A 12,617-nucleotide genomic window follows, 5' to 3' on the forward strand; every position below is an offset into this window, starting at 1 on the left:
GAAAAATAGGGTAGTGCATTGGGTATGCAGAATTAGAAGAAATGTACTAGATAAGTACAAGTAATAAATATATAGATCCAAAAGTAATAAAGCTATAGATCCATAAGTACATGGAAGGTATATAGATGCATAAAGGAAGGTAGTATATGTAGATTAAAGAGGCATTAAATAAACTCTGGCTTTTAAGTGTTGTTGCACATTAAATTTTTTATAGATATATATATATATATATATATATATATCAATCCAGATTGCTCCTTCCGGCTACTAGTGACCCGAGAGAGGTAGCGTACACCCCGGCGGAGCGTGCCGGTAATCCAATCCAAAGTGCAAAAGCAGTTCCACGTACGCTCTCAGAAGAACAGACCACAGACGAAAAATGTATCGTAAAGGGTGTTTAATTCACTACGCGTTTCAGCTCGAAAGCCTTGTTCACGTGAATAAATGTGTGTAAACCAGTGACTGATAAAGTTAATTCAGCAACATAGACAAGGGACATGTGGTGAAAACAATGAACACAAGCAAGAAAGCAGCAGACATCTTGGAATGTTGTGTGCTAACACATGCGTACAATACACTCACAAAACTGCCACATCTGAACATTTTTTTAAGTGTATTACCATGTGGTGATCAAATTACTAGATTGAAAATGCTGCATATTCATAACTCACATACAATATAATGAAACAATGTCAGATAAGCTGTGTGTAGTTTATCAGAAAGTGAGCATGTGAGAACATTACCCAATGTATAACGGTATGCAGATATTCATAATATAAAATCCTAAATAGTCAATATTTAGATTTACCGCGTGTCGGGCGGCCGTCCAGAGGAAACTTATTAGTCACATTGCAACATAATGCTGTACAGGAGAATCATGTTGATATATAACCTGCCACAAGGTAAATGACTGGCCTGTAATGGAATCTATAAAATTACTGCGTAGTGCATGTAAGTCCAGAAACAAGATAACCAATTGCCCCTTACTATCAATGAAAAAATCGTAGTGAAGATAAACGGTCGAGTGGCCAGTAAAGGAACATGGAAAACAAATCAAACATCATTCAAATTGTTGTAAAGTGCAAAAAGTAAAGTTGGCCAATCGTTGCGCAATATCATCGAATAAATGTCCTCATGTAATGTTCGGCCAAGTGACCCATGGATAGGTATGAAACACAGATCACAATGCATGTAATTACCAACAGGCAAGGATACCAACATGGGTTAAGTTGGTTAATGACCAGTGAAAAACTGACAAATCAGATTGCATGTTGTAGCAGAAAGACAAGAGTAACGTCAAAATCAAAATTACATTGCTTAAATGCAAACTGTGTTGGAATAGTAATTTGACTATACCACAGTCTTCACGTTGTCCTGCCACAAAAGAAACAATGTCCATCAATCACCGTGCTCAATAGGTGAAAAAGGGAAGGAATGGTAGGTAACCCATGTGTGGTGAGTGCCAGTGTTTGGGCACCTTCCTTTCTTCCTGTAAAAAAACAATAATGCTCAAATTACTTAAAAAGGTTATCGCAATAACTCAATATACACAAACAGTAAAGAATGAAGAGAGAAAATTAAATTGTCTCATGAAGTCAAAACGGAGTCAAAATTACATTATCATCCCCAGCACAATGGGCTTTCACAGAAAAGTTCGACATTATGAAATTAATGTTCCCTCAGATGAACGCCTAGTTCCTCATCTTGATTGAGGCCCCCGGATCTTTGGTTTGGAAATCAACTATATACTTTGACTCACGCTGTCTTAATTGGAGTACCCTGTTGCCTCCTTTGGGATTTTTTATAATCTGTTCAAGAATGAAAAACTTTAAAAGTGCAGGATTAGAAAAATGTTTCATTTTAAAATGACGAGCCACAGGGTATTTATCATCATTGTGTGCAATGGCTCGATAATGTTCAAGAACACGTTTTTTGGCAAGAAGAGTGGTACTGCCAATATACCATAGTTTTCACCACATGTCCCTTGTCTATGTTGCTGAATTAACTTTATCAGTCACTGGTTTACACACAATTATTCACGTGAACAAGGCTTTCGAGCTGAAACGCGGAGTGAATTAAACACCCTTTACGATACATTTTTCGTCTGTGGTCTGTTCTTCTGAGAGCGTACGTGGAACTGCTTTTGCACTTTGGATATATATATATATATATATATATATATATAGATTTATATATATATTTTTTTTGTAAATCATTAGTGAAGCAATTGTAGATAAACAGTTATGATAAAAAGATTTACTTATTTATGCAGTCACTTATATAAGTTAAAAACATAGAATAATGTAACTATCAGTTATATGCGCATTTGTTAAGCAAAACTAATGAATATCTATATATCTATATTTTTTTAAACAAGGATTCTATACATGTAAAGTATGCAATACACATATATAGGTGCATATCTATAGTACAAATAATGCTTATATACAAGATATGCCGTATATTTCTATCTGTTTGTGTATAGTGGTTATGTGGGAAAGAGCCAATTCTTGAATAGTTTTCTGAAGATAAGGTGGATCTTATGTTGGGGGGTAAAGAGTTCCATAGTTTGGCTGCTTGAACAGAGAATGATGTGCCACCCATTGTTTATTTCTTGTATATTGGGATTTTGAGGTGAGGTGCCACTCTAGAGCAAAGGTTCCTTTGTTAAATGTGTTTGGTGATTTTATTCCTGATGAAGAGCGGTCCTGTTCCATGTATCGCTTTGTGGGTGATACAAAGCAGTTTGAACATGGATCTTCTTGCAACCGGTAACCAATGCAGGGCTTTCAAGGCAAGGGAGATGTGGTCTCGCGGTTTTATATGTAAGAGTAGTCTGGCAGCCGAGTTCTGAATCCATTGTACTCTTTTCATAGTTGTTAAAAGGGATCCATGGTAGAGGCTATCGGCTTAATCAAATTTGGACAAACCAAGGGAGGTGGTAGCTTGGACCTTGTGTGGAAATTCCAAATTAGGGAAGATTCATCACAGAGTTTTTATAGTAACAAAGCCTGATCTTGCTAGTCTGCCTGACCCTGTGATAAGTTCCTGAAACTCATCAGGGCATATAAACCTGCTGATCCCAAACAATTTATATGATAATTCTTCTCTTGGCCTGACCATGCTCCACCTATCTCCTGCTCTCCCAAACGAGCACCCAACTAATCAAACTGGCATCCATCTCCAGAACAAAGTCTGGTACACGTCTCCAGATTGCGCATACACCAATCCAGCTCTGCTTTCGCTTTCTGATTTAAAACAACTTTGCCTCCATAACATACGCCTTGACCCAAAGTCTCTGTCTTTACCATTTGCAAAGCACGATAATGCGAACATAGCTTGGATTTATGATGAAAAATGATCCTAATATTCTTGCGAAATCTCTCAGAGTCAAATTGTTCTTCTTTGCAGCACGTAAAAAATCATTTTAAGTGATCTCTTTCTACACAAATTGCTCCTTTTTCTAACATTACACTTATTTCTAAATCTGCTATTTTCATGTCCTCCTGATTTAGACTTTTTTCCTTTGGTCCCTTTACGTGACTTGGTAATTCCACAAAATCTATTTTGAAACCTTGAATTGTACTCAAGATCCAAGGATCGTTTGTTATACATTCCCATTCTTTTACATGATCTCTCTACCGTCCTCCTACTCTTTTTGGGGAAAAAGCAAAGCAAATGTCTGCACTCAACACGGGTACCAGAGGTTGCCTGTCCTCTTCCCTGGACACTTCTTGATCTCGCAAACCGTCCATGCTGAGGAGAGTACCCCGTCGAACTCCGGAAGCCTCTTCCAGATTCTCTGCTGATGTAATTATATTAGGACCTTTGAAATCCCTGGCCAGCATAAGGTCCTTGTCTGTTGGCCCTTCCAAAAACCTTTTGCATATTATTCTGTGCCTTGTTTAGCACAGTGAATGTGGCTACATGTGTTCCTAAACTTTTAACCATGCCATCACCAAAGAGTAACCCTTATGCATTGGCGCTGGGCTCCTTATTAGTCAAAACTCTTAATTTGGGATTTACCTTCATCAACACCGATTTCCTATGTTCTGCCTAAAGTCCAGAATTGGTATTTCCTAAAAATACCATAGCCCTATTAGCTCCAACCTCGCAATAACTTTACATCCACCTATTCGCCATTTATATGTGCCTCTTCTGCCATATCCATAATCTTTTCCACTGGCCTCAAAACATCTAATAAGCGATCCTGACATTGCTTCAGTGATCTTTTCAGTCCCTTACGTGGGTCTCTACCCATCTTAAACAGGTTTGAAATCATATCTGGATCCAGATTGGGAGTATAGCAAACCTTATCCTCAATCTGGGGCCTCCGGCACTCTGCCATAAGATATTACTCACCTCTCTCTCCAAAGGTCTTTTAATCCACTCTTTCATAAATGTACTCATGTGGTCCAAAGGCCATCAATCTGTGCTTCTTGGTTGGCGTATGTTGTATGGACTAAACAGCTCTTCTCCTAATTGGTATTTTATTACAGCATTTACCGAAGTCTATGCATCAACCTTAACGTCATCATTCAAATCATCATCATCTTGATTTACATCAAAAGTGTATCTATCGTACATTTGACTCACTCCCTCATGACATTGTGATCAGAATCTTTTGTCATTTCTTCATCTGACATTTCTTGTGTGTTGCTAGGAACACCCTTGCCCTGCATGCAGCTTCAGACACCCACCTTTCTCTAGAGTTTAATCCATCTTTACTCCTCTTATTCATCTGACAATGACCAAAATTCCTCACCTGAGGCACCATCCTTCCTTTTCCAAAACCAACCCCACAACCTCTCTCATAGAGGCCTTTACTTCAATTTGTATTAGTCTCCTTAAACTCTTTTCACTCACCCTTTCTTCCACCATATTCTGCTCACTACAGTTTCCTTCTGTGGACATTCCCCCTTAATATTTGAACAAAGTCTCTCTTCTAAACTAATTTTTTCAAACACATAATAAATCTCCAATTTTCCAATTTTCCATTAAAGAATAAACTATTTTTTCTCTCTAAATTCAATTCCTATCTCTTTCTCCTTATCACCGCTCCTCCGATCAGCTATTAGTTTCACTGACTCCTAAAATCACGAAGCTCTCCCTGAAGCGTCAGCATATTTTCTAGTTAACTTTATAGAAAATAGCCTGATCCAAGATGGCGCCTGTGATCTCGCAAAATCACAGGAACCAATCTCTGGGCCTTACTCTTATTCTATTCTGCGAGCGGTTCATAATGCTTAAAACCATCTCACTGCTTGTTTCCCTTTGAAAAGAAGCGGGCACCTACCTTGCACAGAGCTCCTTTCTTAATGAAGGCCCTCACAGCCGCACGAGTATAACCTCATGTGCCGGACCTCCAACCAGTAAGCCCCAAACACACGCTAACTTAGCGTCGCCTAAAAAAAGGGTGTAGGAAAGTAGGATCTGCTTTTATGGTTACCCTCACTTTTTGCCTGGTGCGGAGCTGTTTTTGACTAGTCTGACTGGAATCCTGCTAATCAGGACCCCAGTCTCTCTGCTTTCTCCCTTAAATTGTTATGTTCAGTACTTAGCTACATCCCAGATTGGATACTGGGGTACCCTTATCAATTCCTAGTATATGGTACTAAGGTACCCAGGGCATAAGTACCCCAGAGGTCCCTCATAGGCTCAAGCACGTATTATGCCACCCATGGGAGACCATTCATAGTGCAACTACAGGCCTGCCATTGCAGCCTGTGTAAGCTGGTGCTTGCACCACTTCCCAAAGATATTGGCTTCCTTTATCGCTCGACACTGCACTTAAAACCTACAAGTTGCCCCTATAGCAGGCCCTTACAATCCTGAGGGCAGGGTGCTTGGTTCTAAGTGTGAGGGTGCCCCTAGAGCCTACGGAGCCCATTCTCCTGAGTTGTAAGTGAAGCAGCCATATACCAAATAGAGAGGCACCGCAAAATTACGCGGTTACCATTTCGAAAATGGCTGCAACAAATCTTATCATGCTTGGTATCAAACATGTTGAAATCAAACTCCCACACCGTAAACAGTGTGGGAGGTATGATTCCAAGCTCCTGGTACCAGTCTTCTAGACCAGGACAGCACAACATGGCTGCTGCTGACCAGAGACACAATTCTACCCTCCTGCTGCTGATCCAAGCTTGAGCAGGGGAAGTCTGCATGAGGGGCACATTTGGTGCCTCCTTGGGTAGTCCAGTTCAAACCAGCTCTGGCACGAAACTGGACAAAGGACATGGGAGTAACCCCCCTACTGTCCAGACCCTCTACTGGGAGGGTTCCCTGAGTAGTCCCAACCCTTTCCTAAGGTTTCTTAAGGACTTACCTGTGGGTGGGTCCCTAGATTTGTTGTGGGACACACTTCAATTCAGACACAACTTCAACTTCTACCGTCTGGGCACTCTGGACTTAGCTAGACTTCATTTGGGCTCGACTTCGTCCCCCTTTCAGTCTGCTGCATCAGCTGTGCCTGTGCACCATACAGGAACCTTTCAAGGCCTGTGGGCATCCAAGACACTTGGGAGGGATTTCCCTTGCAGTGAAGAAGTTACTTCCCTGCATCTGCATGCACCGCAACTAAGCTGACCGGTCTGCTGATCCTGAGCTCCTACGAACTCCGAAAGGTTCAACAACACAGGTCTTGGTTGTCCACAGGTCTTGAAGCCTGCCATACCCTTTCACCAAGTTTGAGGCCAGTATCCCTCATGGGAGCCTCAGGAACCGAACCCCTGTGCACTGTGTCAACTTGCTGCTGCAAAGGCTTGTTGGCTTCCGCCCACCAAGATCTACGGGCTCCAAATAGCCCCAACCTTGAGCATCTCCAGTGATCAGAATCTTCGTCCACACCGCATTGCTTGTACCGTGGTCTGCATCTTTTGGTGAGCTGCACCAGGTCCTCTTGCGATTCCAGTGCCTCCAGCCTGTGGATCCTGTTGAGGGTCACCTTTGTTTCTTTTGGGCTCCCCTGATTGCTCAGGGCCTGCCCTGTCTCCCCTGCTTGTGGTGAGTCCCCAGGACCTTGCTGGTCCCGACATTGCACCTAAGACTTCGACGTTGTTTGTTTCGACATCCGATGTGGGATAGCTTGTGCACAGTTCCTGGTCTTCCTCAGCGTCGCCTGGTGCTCACAGCTGCAGAGTCAAGGTCACGTCAACTCTCCTGCAACACCCAACATTGGTGAGCATTCATCTTCCAGGTCTCCGGGTCACTCCTGAGTGACATAGACTCTGTCCCCTCTGCTTGCAGGTACCTCTTAACTAGAATCCACCTTCGGATTCCACTGTACACTTTCTCCTCCTCCAGCAACGGCACTTTCCTGAAGTCCTCCATTGGGTTCGATGGCGGTTTCCGACACATCTTCAAATCTATGTACCCAGCTTCCCTGATGTAGGTAACGTGGGTACTAGGGTATCCACGCGTGGGGTGGCTATCCAACCTTCTGTCTTCCACTGGGTTTCTTCATGGTCCAATGGGAAGGGTCCTTAAACTTTAAAATTGCAAACGGTGACTTACACGTTGATTTGTACGGAGAACGCAGTTGTGTATCCACGCTCCACACGATCTCCGTGGGGCTCCTAGTCTTTCACCTTGGGTCCCCAGCACTTCTATGTTCTCTGCACATGTCTTGACATGAGTCGTGGTTCTTATACCACTTTCTTAATATATGGTTTGGTCCCCTGCAGGGTCCACTGTGTATTCTGTACTCTTTACTTGATTTCTATGCAAAGTATTGTGTGCATTGTGTATATCTCCGGGTAGGAGATATTAAAACATGTTAGAGAGTATTAAATAATAAATACATATTTTTATAAACACCTCGTGGGGTTGTTTTTCAATTAATCTATAAATAGAAGATTGCATTCTGGAAAAAACAAGCTGCTTTACAATCCTTCTGGACTAAGCCTGAAGGGTGCTCTCCACAGCTACCACCTAGAGAGCTTTCTAAGGTTGTCTAAGACCTCTTAAATCACCATAAGGGTTGTCTGGACTGATGCAGGGTGCCCACTTATATTAGTGGCCATCATATACCGGGCAAGCCTCTCACATTGGTGTGCAGCGGTTGGGATTCAGGCCTGCATTGTTTTACCAGATGAATCTTTGTGTTGATTAATTGAAAAACCATCACTAATTCTAGGCACATATAATACAAGCTTAGAATAAGTTCTACTGAACTTAGGGTTTGGAAGTTAAGGGTCTAGCACACACTTTCTCCAACCTCAGAGAGTTTAGTTCCCACTAGGTTAGGTAGGTGCAACACCACACCTCACTTAGTATGTCTTCCAAAGGAGATGCCAGTGGCTCTCTGCCCTCTAGATGCAGTGAGCTTTTATTCCAAGAACTGAAAGTACTGTGTGCCTCTAGAAAGCTGAAGGCAGGGAAAAATGCCAACCCTCAACGCCTCCTAGGGGTGTTACTGTTAGATGACCTAAGGAAAGCCAGTGGGTGGGCAGGGGAAAGAAGATAGGCCAGGAGGGGAGCCCCCATATTACCTAGAATCTAACCCTGGCCCGGGGGAGCCTGAAGACTCCCACCTCGAAAACTCAGATCTCCCAGAGGATACTACAGGTGGCCCAGAGGACGCCCCCTTTGTTCCTCCCGGGAGAGTGTAGAGTAGACCAAGGAGGTCTAGATCCTCCTCTGCAGAATACAATGCCTCAGGACAGTCAGTATGGACCTCTGTATCTAGTAAGAGGGAAAACTCTTTGGATAGGGAATACCAACTTCTTGAACTTGAGAAAGCAAGGCTTAGGCTCAGGTAAGATCAGTTGGCCCTTGACAAAGAGTCCCCAGAAGTCGAGACAGCTAGGGAGAAATTGGAACTAGATTCCCATGGTGGCAGCAACCGTGTCCCTAGAGTTACAGAAACTTCTTTTGACCATAAAAACTGAGCAAGATAGTCCCTCCCTACCATGTTGGGGATGACATCCACAAACGGATAAATGCCTTGGAAAGGGCCTGTAAAGTTGAGAAGGTCCCCCAGGAGCAGTGGGCAGCTATCTTGTGGCTCTCCTTTGCTGACAAAGGTAGAGATAAGCTCCTTACTGTTAGAGAAGAGAATGCTTTTAATTACTCAGCAATGAAGAATGCTCTCATAGATGGGTTTGGCTTAACCGCTGAACAGTATAACATAACATAACGTGTATTTGTAAAGCGCACGTTTACCCCGTCAGGGTCTCTTGGCGCTGAATAACAGATGTTTATTGTTACCCAACTCAATGGTACTCATTTTATCGACCTCAGATGGATGAAAGGCTGAGTGGACCCGCCGGGATTTGAACCTGTGACCATGAGGTTGAATACAGGCCTCTGCAGTGGATGCATTCGTCCATTGAGCCACCACACCCGGCTCAGTGTAGGATTAACTTCAGAGACACCCAGAAAACAAACCCAGGACAGGGTAGATTTTGTGCATAGTGCCATTAAGGCTCTGGAGGGCTGGCTACATGGAAGAAAAGTGCATGACTACCAAGGATTGTACAATTTGATTATGAGGGAGCAGATCCTTAATAATAGTCAGAACCAGCTTTTGCACCAGTACCTGGTGGACTCTGATCTGACCTCTCCCCCAGAATTGGAAAAGAAGGCAGACAAATGGGTTCGCACCAGGGTGAAGCAGAAAAACCAGGGCAATGGTGGTGACCAGAAGAAGCAAGATTCTTCTAAAACTCAAGATATGGTTGGGGACAATAGCAAAGATAAGAAAGAGTCTTCCCAAGGGCCCATAAAAATCTGGGTGGGCAGTCAACAAACATCCAAGAAAGGCAAGAAGAAACCTTGGTGTTACTTTTGCATTGTGAAAACCTATTGGACAAAGGATGCTGATTGTCCAAAAGCCAAGGAGACCACTCCTACTACCACTGCCCCTACGGCAACTGCTCCCCCTAGCACAAGTAAAAGTGGTGGTACAGGAAACAAGGGATTAGTGGGGTTAACCTTGGGTTCTGAGGTGGGTTCTGACTTAGTCAGGACTCCAGCTCAGGCTGTTTTGGTCTCTGATGGTGGCATAGATCTTGCCACCTTACTAGTAAGTCCCACTAGCTTGGGCACGTACAAGCAATAGCCTTTAATAAATGGAAAAGAGGCAATGGCCTACAGGGACACAGGAGCCAATGTCACTATGGTGACAGAGGACCTTGGATCTCCTGACCAGATCATACTTGGACAGGTGTACAAAGTGACCAATGCTAGCAATGTCAAGACTGATCATTCCTTGGCAGTTGTGAATCTCAGCTGGGGAGGGGTAACTGGACATAAGAAGGTTGTGGTATCTTCAGACCTACCTGTAGATTGTTGGTTAATGATTTGGAAACTTCAGTAAAGATCAGTCTCTTGAGGGGGACGATCTTAGCCCCTGTGAAGGTACTGCCTCAGAGGAACTTGGGCCTGATCATGCTGAGTTCTTGGGGACAGGGGCCCCTTCCAGGGCAGACTTGAGTTTGGAGCAGCAGACCTGCCCTTCTCTTGAACCCCTCAAACAGCAAGCTGCTGCTGAGGCTACAAGGAATATCAGTGGGTCCCATAGTATCTACTGGGAGGAAAGACATTTTTACTCAGAGGGTAGAGACCCCAAGCCTGGTGCAACCAGGAGGTTGGTAATACACCAGAAGTTTAGAGGTTTCCAATTCACCCTTGCACATGATATTCCCCTTGCAGGAGAATTAGGGCAAAGCAAGACTTGGGACAGGCTTGTACTTTACTTTCACTTGTCTGGGGACACTAAGGAGTTTTGTAACTCCTGTGCCACATGCCAAGCAAGTGGTAAGTCAGGTGGCATCACAAAGGCCCCCTTAATTCCACTTCCAGTGGTTGTGGTTCCCTTTGTGAGGGTAGGGATTGACATTGTTGGTCCCATGAACCCTCCAACTGCATCTGGGCACAGTTATATCCTAGTGGTGGTGGACCATGCCACTAGGTACTAAGAAGCTTTTCCCCTTAGAACCACTACAGCTCCTGTAGTGGTGAGAGCCCTCTTAGGAATTGTTTCCAGGGTGGGCTTCCCTGAAGAGGTCTTGACTGACAGAGGTACAACTTCATGTCAAGTTATATAACTGTAATGTGGAAAGAGTGTGGAGTGAATTACAAATTTGCCACACCCTATCATCCTTAATGCAATGGGCTTGTTGAAAGGTTCAACAAGCCCCTAATGGGCCTCCCAGAAAAAGCTTAGGCGAAAATGGGATGTCCTACTACCCTGCCTTCTCTTTGCCTACAGAGAGGTTCCTCAGAAGGGGGTTGGTGACAGCCCTTTGAACTTCTGTTTGGACATACAGTTAGGGGTCCCTTGTGTCTAGTGAAGGAGGGATGGGAGTTACCGCTCGAAAAGGACATAGTGGACTATGTACTTGTCCTGCGTTTTTGCATGGCTGAGTATATATAGAAAGACCAGCAAAAACCTGGAGCCCAGCCTAGAACTTCAAAAAGCATGGCATGACCAAACAGCTGTCCTGACTGTTTACCAGCCAGGTCAGAAAGTGTGGGCATTGGAGCATGTGGCCCCAGCAGCTCTCCAAGACAGGTGGAGTGGACCCCACACTATACTTGAGCAAAAGGGCGAGGTCACCTACTTGGTGGACCTGAACACTCCAAGAAGTCCCCATACGGTACTTTATGTGAACAGGCTAAACCCTTTTGTTGTCAGGGCTGACATGGGCTTGCTGATGGCAACTGATGAGGGACAGGAGAAAGAGTGTGACCCTCTCTCTGAACCCCTTTGATGGATCAGTAGATGGAGTGGCCTTGACATGCAGCCTCGCTAATCAACAGCAGATTGATTGTAGGAAAGTCCTCAATCAGTTCAGGCATGTTTTCCCTGACACCCAGTCAAACTACCTGGTGTACCCATGAAGTGGATACAGGTGAGAGTATGCCTATTAAGAATAACATCTACAGACAGCCTGACCAGGTCAGAGATTGCATCAGGACAGAGGTCCAGAAGATGCTGGAGTTGGGAGTAATTGAACCCTCAGATAGCCCCTAGGCTATCCCAGTAGTCCTAGTACTCAAACCTCACACCAAGGGTGGAAAAAGAGAGATTAGGTTTTGTGTAGACTACAGAGGTATCAATGCAGTCACTAGGACTGATGCTCATCCAATTCCCAGGGCAGATGAACTTATTGATAGTTTGGCCTCAGTCAAGTTTCTGAGTACATTCGACCTGACTGCTGGCTACTGGCAAATCGGACTACCTGAGGATACCAAGCCAAAGACAGCATTCTCAACCCTAGTGGGCACTATCAATTTATTATAATGCTCTATGGTTTGAAGAATGCACCTGTCACATTCCAGAGGTTGGTGAATACAGTTCTCACAAGCCTGGAAGCATATAGTGCAGCATATCTTGATGATATAGCAGTCTTTAGCTCCACCTGGGAGGATTGCCTGGCCCACCTCAAGAATGTTTTGGAGGCTCTGTAGAAAGCAGGTCTCACTATCATGGCCACCAAGTGCCAGATAGGGCAGAGTATGGTTGTGTACTTGGGCCACCTGTGGCAGAATTCAGCCAACTGTCACTAAAGAGAGGTTGTCAGTTAATGTGGTCACACTTCAGGCATTACGCAGGGTTAGGAATGGTGTAGCTAGATTTAGATGCAGCATCTGGAGGAATCCTAGGATGG

The 12,617-nt window shown here is 44.1% G+C and overlaps 1 long non-coding RNA gene across 1 annotated transcript in view; it reads right to left on the reverse strand.

Annotated features, from left to right (window-relative positions):
* Positions 1-12,617, reverse strand: part of LOC146833921 (uncharacterized) — a 95,092-nt gene that overhangs the window by 52,244 nt on the left and 30,231 nt on the right. Inside the window, exon 3 of the long non-coding RNA XR_014960628.1 lies at positions 1,357-1,489. This is a non-coding gene — a long non-coding RNA (uncharacterized LOC146833921). The remainder of the gene's footprint in view (positions 1-1,356; positions 1,490-12,617) is intronic.

This window comes from Triturus cristatus, chromosome 4_2 (genome assembly GCF_964204655.1).
Source record: "Triturus cristatus chromosome 4_2, aTriCri1.1, whole genome shotgun sequence".
NCBI lineage: Eukaryota > Metazoa > Chordata > Amphibia > Caudata > Salamandridae > Triturus > Triturus cristatus.